The sequence below is a fragment of the Dendrobates tinctorius genome, unplaced genomic scaffold (assembly GCF_039654945.1).
Source record: "Dendrobates tinctorius isolate UK_male_01 unplaced genomic scaffold, ASM3965494v1 ptg000060l, whole genome shotgun sequence".
Taxonomy (NCBI): domain Eukaryota; kingdom Metazoa; phylum Chordata; class Amphibia; order Anura; family Dendrobatidae; genus Dendrobates; species Dendrobates tinctorius.
The window spans coordinates 75,409,454-75,427,500 of NW_027361728.1; the positions used below are offsets into that span (position 1 = coordinate 75,409,454).

The 18,047-nt window shown below is 48.4% G+C and overlaps 1 protein-coding gene across 5 annotated transcripts in view; it reads left to right on the plus strand.

The window, feature by feature from the left end:
- Positions 1 to 18,047, plus strand: part of SIAH2 (siah E3 ubiquitin protein ligase 2) — a 200,541-nt gene that overhangs the window by 66,653 nt on the left and 115,841 nt on the right. The window lies entirely within an intron of this gene.

Sequence of the window (18,047 nt, forward strand, 5' to 3'; positions counted from 1 at the left end):
GTGGACGGAGGCTGGTCAGGATGGCGCCCGCACAGCGGACAGTCAGGCTTCACATCCCGATTGTTCGGGGCAGATCCAGGCGCCTCTCCTGGGACAGTGGGAATCTGTGTGGAAGACGCCTGCGGCTCTGGTGTCTCTGCGGACAGCCGACCTCCAACTGAGGAAAAGAACGATTTCTTTCTCTGCCATTATTGACGCTGTGCAGTTGTGGTATTTCTGGTGTTAGCTGCTCATGTCAGTCAGTTGTTGGCTGCACTTGCATAGTCTGCACTTCACACCTCCGTGGCGCTGACGGCTGTGTTCACTCAGTTTTTCTTTACACTGATTATGCCCCCAAACCTAAAACAACACAGGCGTGAGATCTTCTTAGGATCAGGCTGCTTTCCATCCATTCAGGACCTGGCTTTCCATCCATTCACGACCTGGCTTTCCATCCATCCAGGACCGGCTTTCCATCCATTCAAGACCAGCTTTCCATCCATTCAGGACCGGCTTTCCATCCATCCAGGACCGGCTTTCCATCCATTCAAGACCGGCTTTCCATCCATCCAGGACCGGCTTTCCATCCATTCACGACCTGGCTTTCCATCCATTCACGACCTGGCTTTCCATCCATCCAGGACCGGCTTTCCATCCATTCAAGACCGGCTTTCCATCCATTCAGGACCGGCTTTCCATCCATCCAGGACCGGCTTTCCATCCATTCAGGACCGGCTTTCCATCCATTCAGGACCGGCTTTCCATCCATTCAGGATCGGCTTTCCATCCGTTCAGGACCAACTTTCAATCCGTTCAGGACCCAGCTTTCCTTCCATTCAGGACCGACTTTCCATCCATTCAGGACCGGCTTTCCATCCATTCAGGACCGGCTTTCCATCCATTCAGGACCATCTTTCCATCCGTTCAGGACCAACTTTCAATCCGTTCAGGACCCGGCTTTCCTTCCATTCAGGACCGACTTTCCATCCATTCAGGACCCGGCTTTCCTTCCATTCAGGACCGACTATCCATCCATTCAGGACCGACTTTCCTTCCGTTCAGGACCGGCTTTCCATCCGTTCAGGACCGACTTTCCATCCGTTCAGGACCGACTTTCCATCCATTCAGGACCGACTTTCCATCCGTTCAGGACCCGGCTTTCCTTCCATTCAGGACCGACTTTCCATCTATTCAGGACCGACTTTCCATCCGTTCAGGACCCGGCTTTCCTTCCATTCAGGACCGACTTTCCATCCATTCAAGACCGACTTTCCTTCCGTTCAGGACCGACTTTCCACCCGTTCAGGACCGACTTTCCATCCGTTCAGGACCGACTTTCCATCCTTTCAGGACCGACTTTCCATCCATTCAGGACCGTCTTTCCATCCATTCAGGACCGACTTTCCATCCGTTCAGGACCGACTTTCCATCCATTCAGGACCGACTTTCCATCCATTCAGGACCGTCTTTCCATCCATTCAAGACCGACTTTCCTTCCGTTCAGGACCGACTTTCCACCCGTTCAGGACCGACTTTCCTTCCATTCAGGACCGACTTTCCATCCATTCAGGACCGACTTTCCATCCATTCAGGACCGTCTTTCCATCCATTCAGGACCGACTTTCCATCCGTTCAGGACCGACTTTCCATCCATTCAGGACCGACTTTCCATCCGTTCAGGACCGACTTTCCATCCATTCAGGACCGGCTTTCCATCCATTCAGGACCGACTTTCCTTCCATTCAGGACCGACTTTCCATCCATACAGGACTGTCTTTCCATCCATTCAGGACCGTCTTTCCATCCATTCAGGACCGACTTTCCATCCGTTCAGGACCGACTTTCCATCCGTTCAGGACCGACTTTCCATCCGTTCAGGACCGACTTTCCTTCCATTCAGGACCGACTTTCCATCCATTCAGGACCGACTTTCCTTCCATTCAGGACCAACTTTCCATCCATTCAGGACCGACTTTCCTTCCATTCAGGACCGACTTTCCTTCCATTCAGGACCGATTTTCCATCCATTCAGGACCGACTTTCCATCCATTCAGGACCGACTTTCCCTCCATTCAGGACCGACTTTCCTTCCATTCAGGACCGACTTTCCTTCCATTCAGGACCGACTTTCCCTCCATTCAGGACCGACTTTCCTTCCATTCAGGACCAACTTTCCTTCCATTCAGGACCGTCATTCCATCCATTCAGGACCGATTTTCCTTCCATTGAGGACCCGGCTTTCCATCCGTTCAGGACCCAGCTTTCCATCCATGCAAAGAAGAAATTAGAAACAAGCCTATAGCACAAATGAAGTTTTTTTTTACACAGGTTTTTTTTAGCACATGCTGCATATAGGAATGTTCACACAGAGTTTTTTGGTTGTGGATTTTTATGGCTGAAAAGCACTCCACTTCTCACGTACACATGGTTTTTGGTGCTGTCCTGTAAAAACATGCAATGTTGATGTAGCATTGATGCATTTTTATGTCTTTTAATTATTATTTTATTATTATATTATTATTATGCATTTATATAGCGCCATTTATTCCATGGTGCTTTACATGTGAAAAGGGGAAATATAGACAAGTGTAATATATACAAGAGTAATATACAAGTGTAAGACAAGGGACACACATGTACATAAGGAGAGGGGACCCTGCCCGCGAGGGTTCACAGTCTACAGGGATGGGTGAGCATACACTAGGAGAGGGTAGAGCAGGTCGTGCGGTGGTTTTAATTATATTATGAAGAATATCATTAGGCCGGGGTCCCACTATCGTTTTAAAAATTGGTCTGATTTTGATCCAGAAAAGTCAGACGAGTGTCATGCACGTGGCATGCAATCAGAGCTGCCACTAGCAATTTCGGGGGCCCCATACTAGCAAAATTTTCTGGGCCCCCTTGAGACTCCACCCAGGCTCCACCCCAGCCCCCCCTTCCACCCCTCGAACTGTCCACAATCAAAACATTTTTTAAGCCGCCACCACAACAATGTACACTTTTTTGGCCGGGCCCTACTCTACTCTAACGTATTAAACATTTGTTAAAACAACCAATACAATTTAGGTATATTTTTGTTTATTTTTCAATTTAATTATCACATACAAGGGACAAATACCACCGCACCATGTCCAGACCACATATTACCACCACAAAGTGACCAAATAGTAGCACATACAAGGAACAAATACTGCCACACCATGGCCAGACAACATATTACCACCACATAGTGACTGAATACTAAAATACTGATCAGTAATAAAAAAAAAAAAATACTAATATCACCATAAGTGCCATTATACACAGGAGATCTGTACGTAGTATGCAGTGTCTGTGTACAGGTAATATAGTGATCACCGGTGACATTATGCACAGGAGCTCTGTATATATTGTATAATATAAAGGTAATACAGTGATCACTGGTGATATTGTACACAGGACCGCTGTATATAGTATACAGTGTATAGTGTCAGTGTACAGATAACACTCTGACTCACCAGTGACATCTCTAGATGAAGTCCTTCCTCTTTGCTTTTCATCTTCATCCAGTGCAGACCGCCGTCACTTCTTCCAGCCAGGGCTCATCTCTGCTGGAAATAACACAGTTTTCTAGAGCACCGCTTACAAAACACATTACTTATTTTTTTGCCAAATTCTAAACTACACCAGATGAAGAAAAAAAAGGCAACAGTGTTGCTCTGCACAGTAACAGGTCCCCTCCCCCATTTAAAACAGTATCCTCAAAAAATAAAATAAATATATCACTGCAGTAATAATATCCCCCATCCTGTGTCTCATTCCGGGCTCCAGCCATATGTTCTCCCATCCTGCCTCCATGTGATGTCCCATCCTGCCCCATATGATTTCCCCATCCTGCCCCACCTGTCCCATGATCCTGCCTCATCTGTCTCATGATTATGCCCCATCTGTCCCATGATCCTGCCCCATTTGTCCCAGGATCCTGCCTAATCTGTCTCCATTGTATCCATCCTGCACCATGATCCTGCACCATCTGTCTCCATCCTGCCCCATATTCTTGCCCCATCTGTCTCCATCCTGCGCCATGTCTCCATTCTGCCCCATATTCCTGCCCCATCTGTCTCCATCCTGCACTGTCTCCATCCTGCCCCCTGTGTCTCGTTCCTGTCCCCTGTGTCTCCAATTCTTCCCCATGTCTCGATTCTGCCCCGTGTCTCCCATCTTGCCCCTGTGTCTCCCATCATTCCCCATCTCGATTCTTCCCCTTTTCTACATTATGTCCCCATTTCTCCCATCCTGCCCCTGTGTCTCCTTTCTGCGCCACCTCCATTCTGCCACTTGTCTATATTCTGCCCCCCGTGTCTCCAATCCTGCCCCCGTGTCTCCATTCTGCCACTTGTCTACACTCTGCCTCCGTGTCTACAATCCTGCCTCCATGTCTCCATCCTGCCCCCGTGTCTACATTCTGCCCCTGTGTCTCCATTCTTCCCCCGTTTCTCCATCGTGCCCCCGTGTCTCCCATCCTGCCCCTGTGTCTCCCATCCTGCCCCCTGTCTCCACCCTTGTCTCACATCATGTCCCTGTGTCTCCCATTCTGCCCCTGTGTCTCCAATCTTGCCCCCCGTGTCTCCAATCCTGTCCTGTCTCCATTCTGCCCCTTGTTTCCATTCTGCCCATTGTCTCCCATTCTGCCCCGTGCCTCCCATCCTGTCCCCGTGCCTCCCATCCTGCCCCATGTCTCCATTCTGCCCCCGTGTCTCCATTCTGACCCAGGCAGGATGGTGACACATGGTCTATGTGTCTCCTTCCCGCCGGTGAAACATTTTGTGGCTTGCAGCTTTCAATAAATATTTAAAAAAAAACACTTTCTCCTTAGCTTGCCATGCTCCTGTGGAGATGATCTCTCCAGGCTTTTCAAGCGCGCACTCGCCGGCGAATGACAATGTCATCATACGCCGGTGAGGTGCGTGCTTATGTCAGCTGCCAGCCTCCGATTGGCTGGTGGCTTTAACTATTGCCGTGTGGGCCCGAACGGCAATAGAGTAACTGAAACTGCATCTCAGACACTGGGGCCGGAAGCAGAAGAGACAGGGCCAAATGCGGGCTCCATATGCGGATCGGGCCCCATACGCAAGTCAGGACAGTAATGCCCTGATGGCGGCCCTGCATGCAATTATCATATTTTAGCATCCGAATGTCATGCAAATGCAACCTTATGCAATGTGATTTTAACATGAGCTTTTCCATACAGTAATTCTCTATGTTGTTTAGAAGTAATTTTGAAAGGAAATATTCTTCAATACATACATCTCTATATATAAAAATGAATGTGTGTATGTCTGTATCACCAACCAATCACGAAGCATCTTTCATTTAACCAGAGCTGTTCAAAAGAAGCTCAGCTCTGATTGGTTGCTATGATCAACAGTTTTCCTTGCAAACAATCACTAAGCATCTCTCATTTCACCAGAGCTGGTTAAAAGTAGCTGATCTGTGATTGGTTGCTATGAGCAAGTTTTCCCACTTGAAAACACCTCAGCAGACACTGACATTGTGGGAGAAATCTAGCATCCCCAGGAACATAAGCTCCCAGCCATAGTCTGCCCCCCCAGAAAGGAGCAGAGAGCACATGACAGAAATGAATCACCCCCTCCCGTGGATCAATGGTATGCAATTTAGGGCAAATCCACTCAGCGTTTTGGTACTGACCCCAGGCCTTTCATACAGGGATCTCTGGTATGGAAGGCAGGGCAAATCCATCCAGTGCTTTGGTTCTGACCCCATGCCTCTCTTAAAGGGATCCTCGGTATGGAAGTCAGGGCAATTGCCTTCAAATGCTCTGGTACTGATATAGGAGGAGAGGCCTCCGCCGAGTACCTGGGCCAGAACCGAGGGGACCGTCTTCCAGGTTCCTGGGGTATCTGTTTCCAGGGAGCAGAGCTAGGGGATGGACTGCTGAGACGGACAGGGCAGTTGGGGGAGGAGTCCAGAGAAGAGGGGCGGAGAGGGCCAGACTGTGAGTCAGCAGAACGAGGGAGAAGGAGGTGGAGACTTGGGGAGGGCCAGAGAGCGAGAGCCACAAGCAGCTTCCAGAGAGGAGGACAGCGACAGGAGGGAGACTGTCAGTGAACCGCAGGGAGACGGCGCCGAGCTTACCGACAAAAGACTGCTGCCTCATTCTAGCTCTCGGCTGCGGCCTACTCACAGCCGTCCGCGGCCGACGCCGCCTCACTCCAGCTCGCGGCTGCGGCCTCCTCGCTGCTGCCCGCAGCCACCGCCGCTTCACTCCTAATCACAGCGGTGACTCATCATTTGCCGCCCGCAGCTGCCACCACCCCGCTCCAGTCCGCGGTAGAGACTGGGCCTGTGCCCACTGCAGATCCGCCAGTGCGGCCTCAGACTGCACCTGTGGCCTATCAACCGCCACTTATCACCGCCGCTGCCAGTCCCTGTAAGGGAGTTGAGGCCTCCCACTCCCAGGCGGTATCCCGCTGCCTCCGCTGGGGGACATCCCGCCAAAGAACTCTCCGCTGGCCTGTTGTGCCCCTACTCCTGCTGGGCGTCAGAACGCCCGAAGACGACGCCAGATCTTCAGCAGCTGGACCCAGTGGCTGCGACGCAGGCACACCGTGGAACAGAACACTGAGGGATTTCAGGACGGATAAGTGATACATAGTGACTAAGGACCCGTAGTCAGCCATTCCGCGGCCATATAGTGACCGGTCTTTGCTGAATTAGTCATGTTCTCCCAATCCTTGTTTATGTGTATTGGCTCCCTGCGAGGACAACTACTGTTATTCTGTTGGTTGCGTAACAATAGCCCTAACGGCATTTATCTATAAAAGTTAACGTTTAAAGTCATTTCTGTTTCGCGTCTCGTCACTGCATCCTGCGTACCTGCTATTACCACACTGACCCCAGGCTCTCTTAAAGGGATCTCCTGTACGGAAGTTAGGGCAAATCCCTAAGCGCTCTGATTCTGATCCCAGAGTTCTATTAAAGGAATCATTGGTATGCAAGTCAAGGCAAATCCATCCAGCGCTCTGGTTCTGATCCCAGGCCTCTCTTAAAGGGATCCCTGGTATGGAAGTGAGGGCAAACCCACTCTGCACTTTGGTACTGACCCCAGGCCTCTCTTAAAGGGATCTCCGGTATGGAAGTTAGGGCAATTCCATTCAGCGCTCTGGTTCTCACCCCAGGCCTCTATTAAGGGATCATTGGTATGGAAGTTAGGGAAATTCCATCCAACGCTCTGGTTCTGATCCCAGGCATTCTTAAAGGGATCCCCGGTATGGAACTTAGGGCAAATCCACTCAGCGCTCTGATTCTGACCCCAGGGTTCTATTAAAGGGATCATTGGTATGCAAGTCAGAGCAAATCCACTCAGCGCTCTGGTTCTGATCCCAGGCTGATGGGATGATGTGGGATATTAGGGGTGATAGTCCGGTGACTCTGGCTGACTGGATGATATGGGATATTAGGGGTAGTAGTCCAGTGGCTCTGATGAGAATGATGTGGGATATTAGGGGTAGTAGTCCGGCGGCTGTAACGGGATGATGTGGGATATTAGTGGTAGTTGTCCGGTGGCTCTGGCTGACAGGATGATGTGGGATATTAGGGGTAGCATTCCGGCGGATGTGACAGGATGATGTGGGATATTAGTGGTAGTTGTCCGGTTGCTCTGGCTGACTGGATGATGTGGGATATTAGGGGTAGTAGTCCAGTGGCTTTAACGGGATGATGTGGGATATTAGTCCGGTGGCTCTGGCTGATGGGACGATGTGGGATATTAGGGGTAGTAGTCCGGTAGCACTGGCTGATGGGATGATGTGAGATATTATAGTGAGTGTGGCTATGTGGAGTGGACAGGGATATACACTCATCTTTATATATATACAGTACAGAGTGTGCAAAGAAGTAATCAAAGCAAATGGTGGCTACTTTGAAGAACCTAGAATATAAGACATATTTTCAGTTGTTTCAAACTTTTTTGTTAATTATTTAATTCCACATATGTTAATTCATAGTTTTGATGCCTTCAGAGTGAATCTGCAATTTTCATAGTCATGAAAATAAAGAAAACTCTTTAAATGAAAAGGTGTGTCCAAACTTTTGGTCTGTACTGTGTATATATATATATATCATTATAATTTGTTAGAACTAACCTTAGTTAGTTACGATGCCCGGGCAGCGCCGGGCTCTTCAGCTAGTATATAGATAAATGCAAAGAGATAGATAAGCAAATAGGTATACACATAGAAATATGTGAGTGAGATATATAATCAGTGCTTTGCGTGTGTAGCTTACTGTACTTTTTTTGTAATAAATAAATACATTTCTGAAAAAAATTGGGTGGGATCCCCAACATTTTATTAACCAGCAGAGGGAAAGCGGACAGCTGGGGGCAGATGTTTATAGCCTGGGATGGGGGTATTACCCATGGAGCTTCCCAGGCTATTAAAATCAGCTCACAGCTGTACAGTCATGGCCAAAAGTTTAGAGAATGACACAAATATTATATTTTCACATGATCTGCTGCCCTCTGGTTGTTATGTGTGTTTGTCAGATGTTTTTATCACATACAGAAATATAATTGCAATCATATTATGAGTAACAAAAGGTTATATTGACAGAATGAGTTAATGCAGCAAGTCAATATTTGCAGTGTTGACCCTTCTTCTTCAGGACCTCAGCAATTCTCCCTGGCATGCTCTCAATCAACTTCTGGATCAAATCCTGACTGATAGCAGTCCATTCTTGCAAAATCAATGCTTTTAGTTTGTCTGAATTTGAAGGTTTTTGTTTGTCCACCCGTCTCTTGATGATTGACCACAAGTTCTCAATGGGATTAAGATCTGGGGAGTTTCCAGGCCATGGTCCCAAAATCTCTATGTTTTGTTCCCTGAGCCATTTAGTTATCACCTTTGCTTTATGGCAAGGTGCTCCATCATGTTGAAAAAGGCATTGTTGATCGCCAAACTGCTCTTGGACGGTTGGGAGAAGTTGCTCTTGGAGGACATTCTGGTACCATTCTTTATTCATGGCTGTGTTTTTAGGCAAGACTGAGAGAGAGCCCATTCCCTTGGCTGAGAAGCAACCCCACACATGAATGGTTTCAGGATGCTTGACAGTTGGCATGAGACAAATGTCAGGACTCTGAACATTTTTACCTTTTTGCATTACTGTCCTTTTCCAAGATGGTGTCCTTGGTCTCATGTGCATTGTGTCCTCCTGCTATAAAACTCCACCCCAGCCTTCAGTCTGTGCTTGAGTATTCTGCCTTGCATCCAGCTCCTGACCTCTGATTGCTCCCTGGCTATATACCGGCTCCTGTGAACCTGTGTGGTGATCCTGCTGCTCTGCTCTGAGTTCCTGCTGCATACTCCAGTTTCCAGAACTCTTCTTCCTCTGCTGCTCGTGTTTCACTTCATCTGCATTTGCTGGACATGTAAGCTGTTCCTGCTCTGCAAGAGCCTGAGACTATTTTCCTGGAAAAGCTAAGATAAGATTTGAACTGCCTTTTAAGCTTACCTATCTGTGTCTGGACTAAGACAAGGATTTATTCATGCCAAGTATCCTCAAGAAATTGCATCTTCCTCTAAGTTCCTATAGACTGCTAAGCTGCTTCTTATATTTTCTCCAAGTGTTATGGACTTGAGTTTCTTTCTGCATCTGTTGTATCACCGTGTGTTAATATAGACTTTACCACTTATAAAGCTGTGTCTTGTAGTCATCTTGTTCCATGCATAGAGACTCCTGAGTTATCCACTATAATTATTACAGGATACTCAAGCCATATAAAAAGGAGACTGCTGGAACAATGACTGCAGAAAGCAGACTAGAGCAGGTGTTTTCCATAATTAGATCACTGCAGAAAGATGTGGAAGGTCTACAAAAGAAGTTTGGAAGCTTTGAACAACAAGTGTTTGGACAGACTTTGCAGGACTTAAGCAACCGCATGGCAGCCCAGGAAAACAAACTTGCTGGCATAGAGTCCCAGTATGGACGGGCTTTTCAGGACATAAGCACGCAAATAGCTGCACAGGTAACTTTACCCGCTGGGCAACCGCCACCAGCTAGCCCACCCAAGTTGCCCCCATTCAGATTTAATGGTGATCGCGACAAATTTCGTGGCTTTGTGAATCAATGTATGCTATATTTTGATGTGCATGCCGACCGTTTTCCTACTGATCGATCCAAGGTATTGTGTGTAATAATGCTACTGACCTCAAGAGCGCTCGCCTGGGCGAATCCAATGATTGAGTCTCGTGACCCACGGTTAAATAACTTGGATGATTTCTTGGCCGCTATGGCATTAATGTTTGATGACCCTAATCGCCGTGCAACCGCCGAATCTGCTTTGTTGTCTTTACGCCAAGCTAAACGTTCTGTTATTGAGTATGCCACTGAATTCAGGAGATTAGCGGTAGATACCAATTGGGACAGTTATGCACAATTGCCCATTTTTAAGAGGGGTCTGTCTAGTGTTGTAAAGGATGAACTAGCTCGCTCTGAGTCACCACAAGAGCTAGAGACATTTATACAGCATTGTGTGCGCATAGACATTCGCCTTACTGAGCGTAGGCAGGAGAAATTTGCTGCATATAACCGTATTTCTAACTTTTCCCTTCCTTCCAAAGAGCCTGCAGGTAAAACCTCTCGGGAGGGGGAGGAGGTGCCCATGCAAATTGATTCTGTTCAGAGGCGCGAGAGTAATGAGCGCCGGGAGCATCGCCTTCGTGAGAGTCTATGTTTCTACTGCGGTCAGTCTGACCACTTTTTAATCAACTGTCCCAAGTGTCCCAAGCGGACTAATAAGGTGCTAGCAGCAGTAGGAGAATATGACAACTGTGATGATGAATCTGACATCTCTGAATCTAGCCTGCCTCTAAATGCTGTATTTCATTCACTTTCTATGACTTCACCCCCCAAGGAGCTGAAGGAGAAGAACTCTCACTGTTCTCTCCCTATTAAGATCCTGTGTTCAGGAGAGTGGATTTCCAGTGCAGCTATGATTGACTCTGGTGCAAGTGGCAATTTCATGGATATCGCATTTGCCAAGGAACATGGTATTAAAATTCAGCAAAGAGCCTCTCCACTTACCATGGAAACAGTGGATGGGTCACCTTTAATCTCTGGGCCTGTGGATCAGGAGACCGTACCCCTTGAAATTTTGTTGGAGCCTAGTCATCAGGAGCAACTTTCTTTCTTGCTAATTTCTTCTCCTCATTTTCCTGTGATTTTAGGCATTCCTTGGTTGCGTTCTCAGAACCCAAGTATCAACTGGGAAACCAAGGAGATCATCTTTCCAACAAGGAGCAACGCAGCATTAACAGAAGTTGTCCATAGCCATAGAACCACATGTACAGGTATTTACTTTACCTTCAGCATATAAAGAGTTCTCTGACATCTGTGACAAGAAGAATGCAGATCAGCTTCCTCCACACAGGCATTATGACTGTCCCATTGAGCTGCTTCCTGGGGCAGCTATTCCTTTTGGTAATGTATACCCTTTGGCGGCACCTGAGCTTCAAGCCTTAAAGGAGTATATTTATGAAAATCTGGCCAAAGGCTTCATACGTCCTTCTTCCTCACCAGCAGGGGCACCTATATTTTTTGTAAAGAAGAAGGATGGGACCCTGAGACCCTGTGTTGACTATCGGGAACTTAATAAGGTAACCATACGAAATTGTTACCCTTTGCCTCTGATTCCCGAATTACTGGAAAGAGTCCGCCATGCTAAAGTGTTCTCTAAACTAGATCTTCGTGGGGCTTATAATTTGGTGCATATTCATCCAGGGGATGAGTGGAAGACAGCATTCAGATGCCGGTATGGACACTTTGAATATCTTGTGATGCCCTTCGGCCTTTGTAACGCCCCTGCAACGTTTCAACACCTTGCTAACGACATTTTCAGAGATTTGTTGGACCAGTTTGTGGTGATCTATTTGGACGATATACTAATCTTTTCCCTTCACCCATGACAGCACCACATGAGAGAGGGATCCGCCCCGCCAGGACAGGAACCTACTGAAACATAAGGGGCGGCACCTCTCCCCCGCTTCAGTTGGGTTCCTGTCCTGGAAAGGAATCCCTCTGACAGCGGCGGCGCCTGTCAGGATGAAAGACCCAGGGCCGTCCCGGCGTTTAAATTGCAGGGCTGACTTACCTGCGACGCCGGCCGTCGGCAGCTGGTAGCGCAGTCCCCGGGGTGTTGCCTGATCCGGGCCCCGGGTTCGTGCGGGCACGTCCCGATGTCCTCCCTTCGGAGGTTCCTCCACGTGCCGCCCTCCCCCTGCGCGCGCGCCCATCCTTCGTCTGCTTGCAGGGGAAGCCGGGGGCGGAGACCGGCGTCCGACATCAGCGGCGCAGAGGATTCTGGGAGCGCGACCGCTGACGTCATCAGGACGCGACGATCATGGCGCCGGGCGCGACGCCGGCCAGGAGAAGCGGCTGGCGGTCGCGGGGGGAGGGGTAATGAGGGGCACTCACTTTAAAGAAGGAGCAGAAGCGGCTGCAGGGGTGACAATGGTGTCTCAGGAGGATCGCTCACCGTCCCCATTGTCTCTGCCCCCATCACAAGCTTCTGGTCGCAAGAGCCGCTCGAGCGGCAAAAGCAGCAGCCGTCCAAGTCACCGATCGAGGGATTCCTCGAGGTCAAAAGAACGTAGAACGCACGCTCCTTCGCAGCCCCAGAGCCCGGTATCGGTCTTTCCTGGGTGGTGAGTGATCTCCGTGAATGTAGACAATGGTGTAATAGGGCTCCCTATGTCTTTTCTTTTTTTAGGGAGGCAAAAAAGCTACATGCAAAAAGAAAAATAAAGTATGTGCCATATGCCACAGCCCTTTAGCAAAAGACTACCAAAAGGACTTATGTGTCAGCTGTATCCAGCGGACTATGGCTGAAGAGGCACCGAGCCTGGCAACAAACCTCAGATCAATAATTAAGTCGGAGGTACAGGGCTCACTTAAAAAATTATTAAAAAAGAAAAGTAAGAGTAGGAAAGCCTCCCCGAGTTCCTCGTCAGGCTCCTCCTCTTCGGAGTATCAAGTTGAGCACGGGTCATCTTCATCCTCAGACAGTGATACGGGGGGCAGACCTTGCTTTCCCGTAGAAGATACGGACGCCCTCCTTAAAGCCATCAGGTCCACTATGGGCCTTCAGGAGGAGAAAGTAGAGAGATCACTGGAGGATGTGATGTTTGGCGGCCTACAAGAAAGGAAAAAGCGTACCTTTCCGGTCAATGACAAGATTCAGGCCCTAATCGAGAGAGAGTGGAAGAAACCGGAGAAGTCAGGTAGCCTTCCCTCCTCTTCAAAGCGAAGATACCCCTTTGAGGCTAAGGACACGGACATCTGGGACAAGGTCCCAAAGATTGACGCCGCAGTGTCTAAATCTTCCAAGAAGTTGGCCCTGCCCCTGGAGGATTCAGGGGTTTTGAGAGATCCCTTGGATAAAAAAGCGGACTCATACCTAAGGCACACTTGGGAGGCAGCGGCAGGCGGTCTAAAACCAGCAATAGCCGGCACCTGCACAGCCCGGTCATTAATGGTCTGGTTGCAACAACTGGAAGAAAAATTGGTCTCCAAAATACCAAGGGAGAAAATTTTAGGTGAAATGTACCTACTACACGGAGCTGCCGCCTTCTTGGCAGACACCTCCGCCGACTCGATGAGGTTAACGGCAAGAGCAGCGGGGCTGTCGAACGCCGCAAGACGGGCGTTATGGCTCAAAGGCTGCCCTGGGGACATTCAATCTAAGGCAAAATTATGCTCGTTACCATGTGATGGGCAGTTCTTGTTTGGAAAAGACCTGGATGACATCCTGGAAAAAGCCGGTGATAAAAAGAAGGGCTTCCCCAGATTCATGGGTGATCAAAGGAGACCGCCCTTTCGGAGGGGAAGGTTCAATCGAGGCCGTCCCCCGGGAGAACGGAAAAGGTGGGACGACAAGAGGAAAAAAGAACCAGGGTTTATGTTTGGGGGAAATACCTCAACCGCCAAAAAATCCCCGCAATGACACCAGCCCTCCTGTGGGGGGAAGATTGAGGCTCTTTTCCCAAGAATGGGAGAAAATATCGGCCAACAATTGGATCCTGGAAATTATAGAGAATGGCCTAAAAATCCCCTTCTTCCAGTATCCAAGAGCTTCATTTGTGGTGACCCCCGTCAGGAAGGAACCAGGAGAGCAATCAGCCATAGAAACAGAAATCTTAGGACTATTGGAGAAACAAGTTCTGGTAGAGGTCCCGAAAGATCAAGAAAGAAGGGGGTTCTATTCTCCCCTCTTCCTAATAAAAAAACCCGACCTTTCCTTCAGAACGATAATAAATCTCAGGCGCGTCAATCAATGGATCAAGAACCAAACATTCAAAATGGAATCAGTGACTTCGGCCATAAAGCTGTTACACCACAACTGCTTCATGGCCGTAATCGATTTGAAGGATGCCTATTACCATATCCCGATGCACCAAGAGTACCAAAAATACCTGAGGGTAGCCCTATACATCCAGGGCGACCTCAGGCATTTTCAATTTACAGCTCTTCCGTTTGGCATCTCCATAGCGCCAAGGATTTTTACAAAAGTAATAGCGGAAATGACAGCTTTCCTTCAAATCCACAATGTGATTATGGTGCCTTACTTGGACGATTTTCTGGTCATTGGCAATTCAGAACATCACTGCGCACAGCAGGTAGAGAAGATAACAGAGACCCTGCAAAGACTGGGTTGGATGGTAAACTTAAAAAAATCAAAACTTCAACCCCTAAGGAAACAAACGTTTCTAGGTTTCGTCTTGGACTCCGACCGTCAAGTTTGCCTCTTGCCAGAGAAAAAACTAGAGAAGGTGAGAGAAATGACCCTTACGGCAATACAGCATCCTCACATGACCCTAAGAAGGGCAATGTCCCTGTTGGGCACGCTAACAGCCTGTATCCCTGCGGTCAACTGGGCACAGTATCATACCCGACAACTGCAGGCGGAGATCTTGTCAGCCCAGAGACGATTGAAAGGGCGTTTAGAAGGGAAGCTGGAACTTTCCGAAAGGGGGAAAAACTCTCTCACTTGGTGGCTAGACGACACAAATTTAACAGGGGGAACTTTGTGGCACAGGCCCGCGTCCGATGTAATATTGACGGACGCAAGCTCCTCGGGATGGGGGGCACACCTGAGAGAACATATGGCCCAAGGGTCCTGGGCTCACATAGAGCAGAAGGCTTCCTCCAACTTAAGAGAGTTGAGAGCGATAAACAGGGCCCTAGAGGCATTCATTCCCATGTTACGGGGTCAAATGTCCGAATTATGTCAGACAACAGGGTGGCAGTGGCGTATGTCAACCACCAGGGAGGGACAAGGTCAAACTCCCTAATGGACAAAGCCAAAAGAATCTTCCTCAAAGCAGAGCAACACCTAACCTCCCTAACAGCCCTGCATATCAAAGGGACAGAAAATTTTCAAGCCGACTTTCTAAGCCGCAACAAGTTAAAACAGGGAGAGTGGGCCTTAAATCGTGTAATATTCCAGAAGATAGTACAGTTATGGGGACAGCCAGTAATCGACCTCTTTGCCACCAAAAGCAACCGACAAGTGAGAAGGTTCTGCTCATTAAACCCAGGGGAAAACCCGTGGGCAGTGGACGCTCTACAAATCCCGTGGCTGTTCAAGCTGAGCTATGCCTTTCCCCCAGTAGCGTTAATCCCGGCAGTGGTAAAAAAGATAAGAGACGAGCAAGCCAGAGTAATCCTCATAGCCCCGTTCTGGCCAAAAAGACCGTGGTTTTCTCTACTACAAATGATGTCTCTCTCGGACCCGTGGGTACTACCAGAGATTCCAGATTTGTTAGCTCAGGGGCCGATATTCCACAAACAAGTCAAGGGGCTCCATCTGACGGCGTGGAATTTGAGAGGTCACTTTTGAGAGATAAAGGGTTTTCCCTGGGGTTGGTGACTACTCTAATGAAAAGTAGAAAACCAATAACAACCAACATATATGGCAGAACGTGGAAAAAATTCCTACAATTCCTGGGAAAACCGTTAGGTCAAGAACCCCCAATCGAGTCCGTCTTGGAGTTCTTGCAGGCAGGCCTACAGCTAGGCCTGGCGGTTAATACCCTCAAAGTACAGGTTTCAGCGCTGGGTGCATTATACAATTGCAATATAGCGGCAAACAGATGGGTAGCCAGGTTTATAAAATCTTGCCACAGATCTAGGCCAGTTTCCTTACCGAAAATAGCTCCATGGGATCTAAATCTGGTGCTGGAAGCCCTCACGAAAGAGCCGTTTGAACCCATACAGCAGATTTCAACTAAAAATCTCACTCTAAAAACCATCATTTTGGTAGCTCTAGCGTCGGCACATAGAGTTAGTGACTTACAGGCCCTTTCAGTCAACCCACCATATACCCAGATATACCAGGATAGGGTGGTTATGAGAACAGACTCGGCTTACTTGCCGAAAGTAGTGACTAACTTTCACCGAAACCAAGAGATTGTCCTCCCTTCCTTTTGCGAGAATCCAAAAAACCCAGGGGAGGAGAAGTTTCATAGCCTAGATGTTAAAAGAACCCTAGTAGAGTATATGTCTATAACCAGCCAGTGGAGGAGGTCCCAGTCCCTATTTGTAGCCTTCCAGGGTGCTAGGAAAGGTTATGGAGTGTCAAAGGGGACTATTGCCCGATGGATTAGGGAGGCCATTAATGTAGCCTATTCAGCTAGTGGCGTCCCGGTTCCTGATGGCATCAAGGCTCATTCCACCAGAGCCGTGGCGACCTCCTGGGCTGAGAAAGCAGAGGTATCAATAGAGCAAATTTGTAAGGCCGCTACTTGGGCCTCACCCTCAACTTTCTTTAGACACTATAGACTAAATCTGTCCTCCTCTGCTGACTTGACCTTTGGTAGAAGGGTGCTGCAAGCGGTGGTCCCTCCCTAAGGTGTTCGAAGTCTCCAGAATCTCTCATGTGGTGCTGTCATGGGTGAAGGGAAAACCACCATGGTTACTTACCGGTAGCCGGTTTTTCCGGAACCCATGACAGCACCCGTATATTTCCCCCCCTTTTTCACCGTTTGGGTCTGCACAATAGTCGGGTGTATTTGTGTGATGTGGTGTTGGATAAATATGTAACTAACCGGGAAGTCCTCTCAAATGCTCTGTAATCCATCTGAAGCGGGGGAGAGGTGCCGCCCCTTATGTTTCAGTAGGTTCCTGTCCTGGCGGGGCGGATCCCTCTCTCATGTGGTGCTGTCATGGGTTCCGGAAAAACCGGCTACCGGTAAGTAACCATGGTGGTTTTCTGACTCTCTACAGGAACATGAAATACATGTCAAGACTGTTTTAAGACGTCTGAAAGAGAACCATCTGTATATTAAGCCGGAGAAATGCGAGTTCCATCGTTCTGAGATACAGTTCTTGGGGTATATCATCTCTCCCCAGGGGCTGAACATGGAATCCGGTAAGATTCAGGCTATCCTTGACTGGCCGGTACCCAAGAACGTTAAGGAGGTCCAACGTTTTATTGGTTTTGCAAATTTCTACAGACGCTTTATTCGAAATTTTTCTGATATTGTCCGTCCCATTACTTCCTTGACAAAGAAGGAAAAGCCCTTTAAGTGGTCATCACAGGCTCAAGAAGCTTTCGATCGGCTTAAGTTCTGTTTCCCCTCAGCACCACTGTTGATACACCCAGATCCAACACTTTCTTTCATTGTGGAGGTGGACGCTTCCGATAATGCTTTGGGGGCGATTCTCTCCCAAAGGACTGGAGAGAAGGGTCTGCTACATCCTTGTGCTTTCTTTTCCCGTAGACTAACCTCAGCAGAGAAGAATTACGACGTGGGAGACAAGGAATTGCTGGCCATTATTGCGGCTTTCAAAGAATGGAGACATCATCTGCAAGGAGCTGCACAACAGATCATGGTGCTAACTGACCATCGCAATTTAGAGTTCCTTAGATCCGCTAGATGTCTTTCTCCTCGTCAGGCTCGTTGGAACTTATTTTTAAACCAATTTAACTTTGTTATCTCGTACCGTCCAGGTTCTCGTAATGGGAAGGCTGATGCTTTATCCCGAATCCATGCTGCGGATTCCGTACCTGG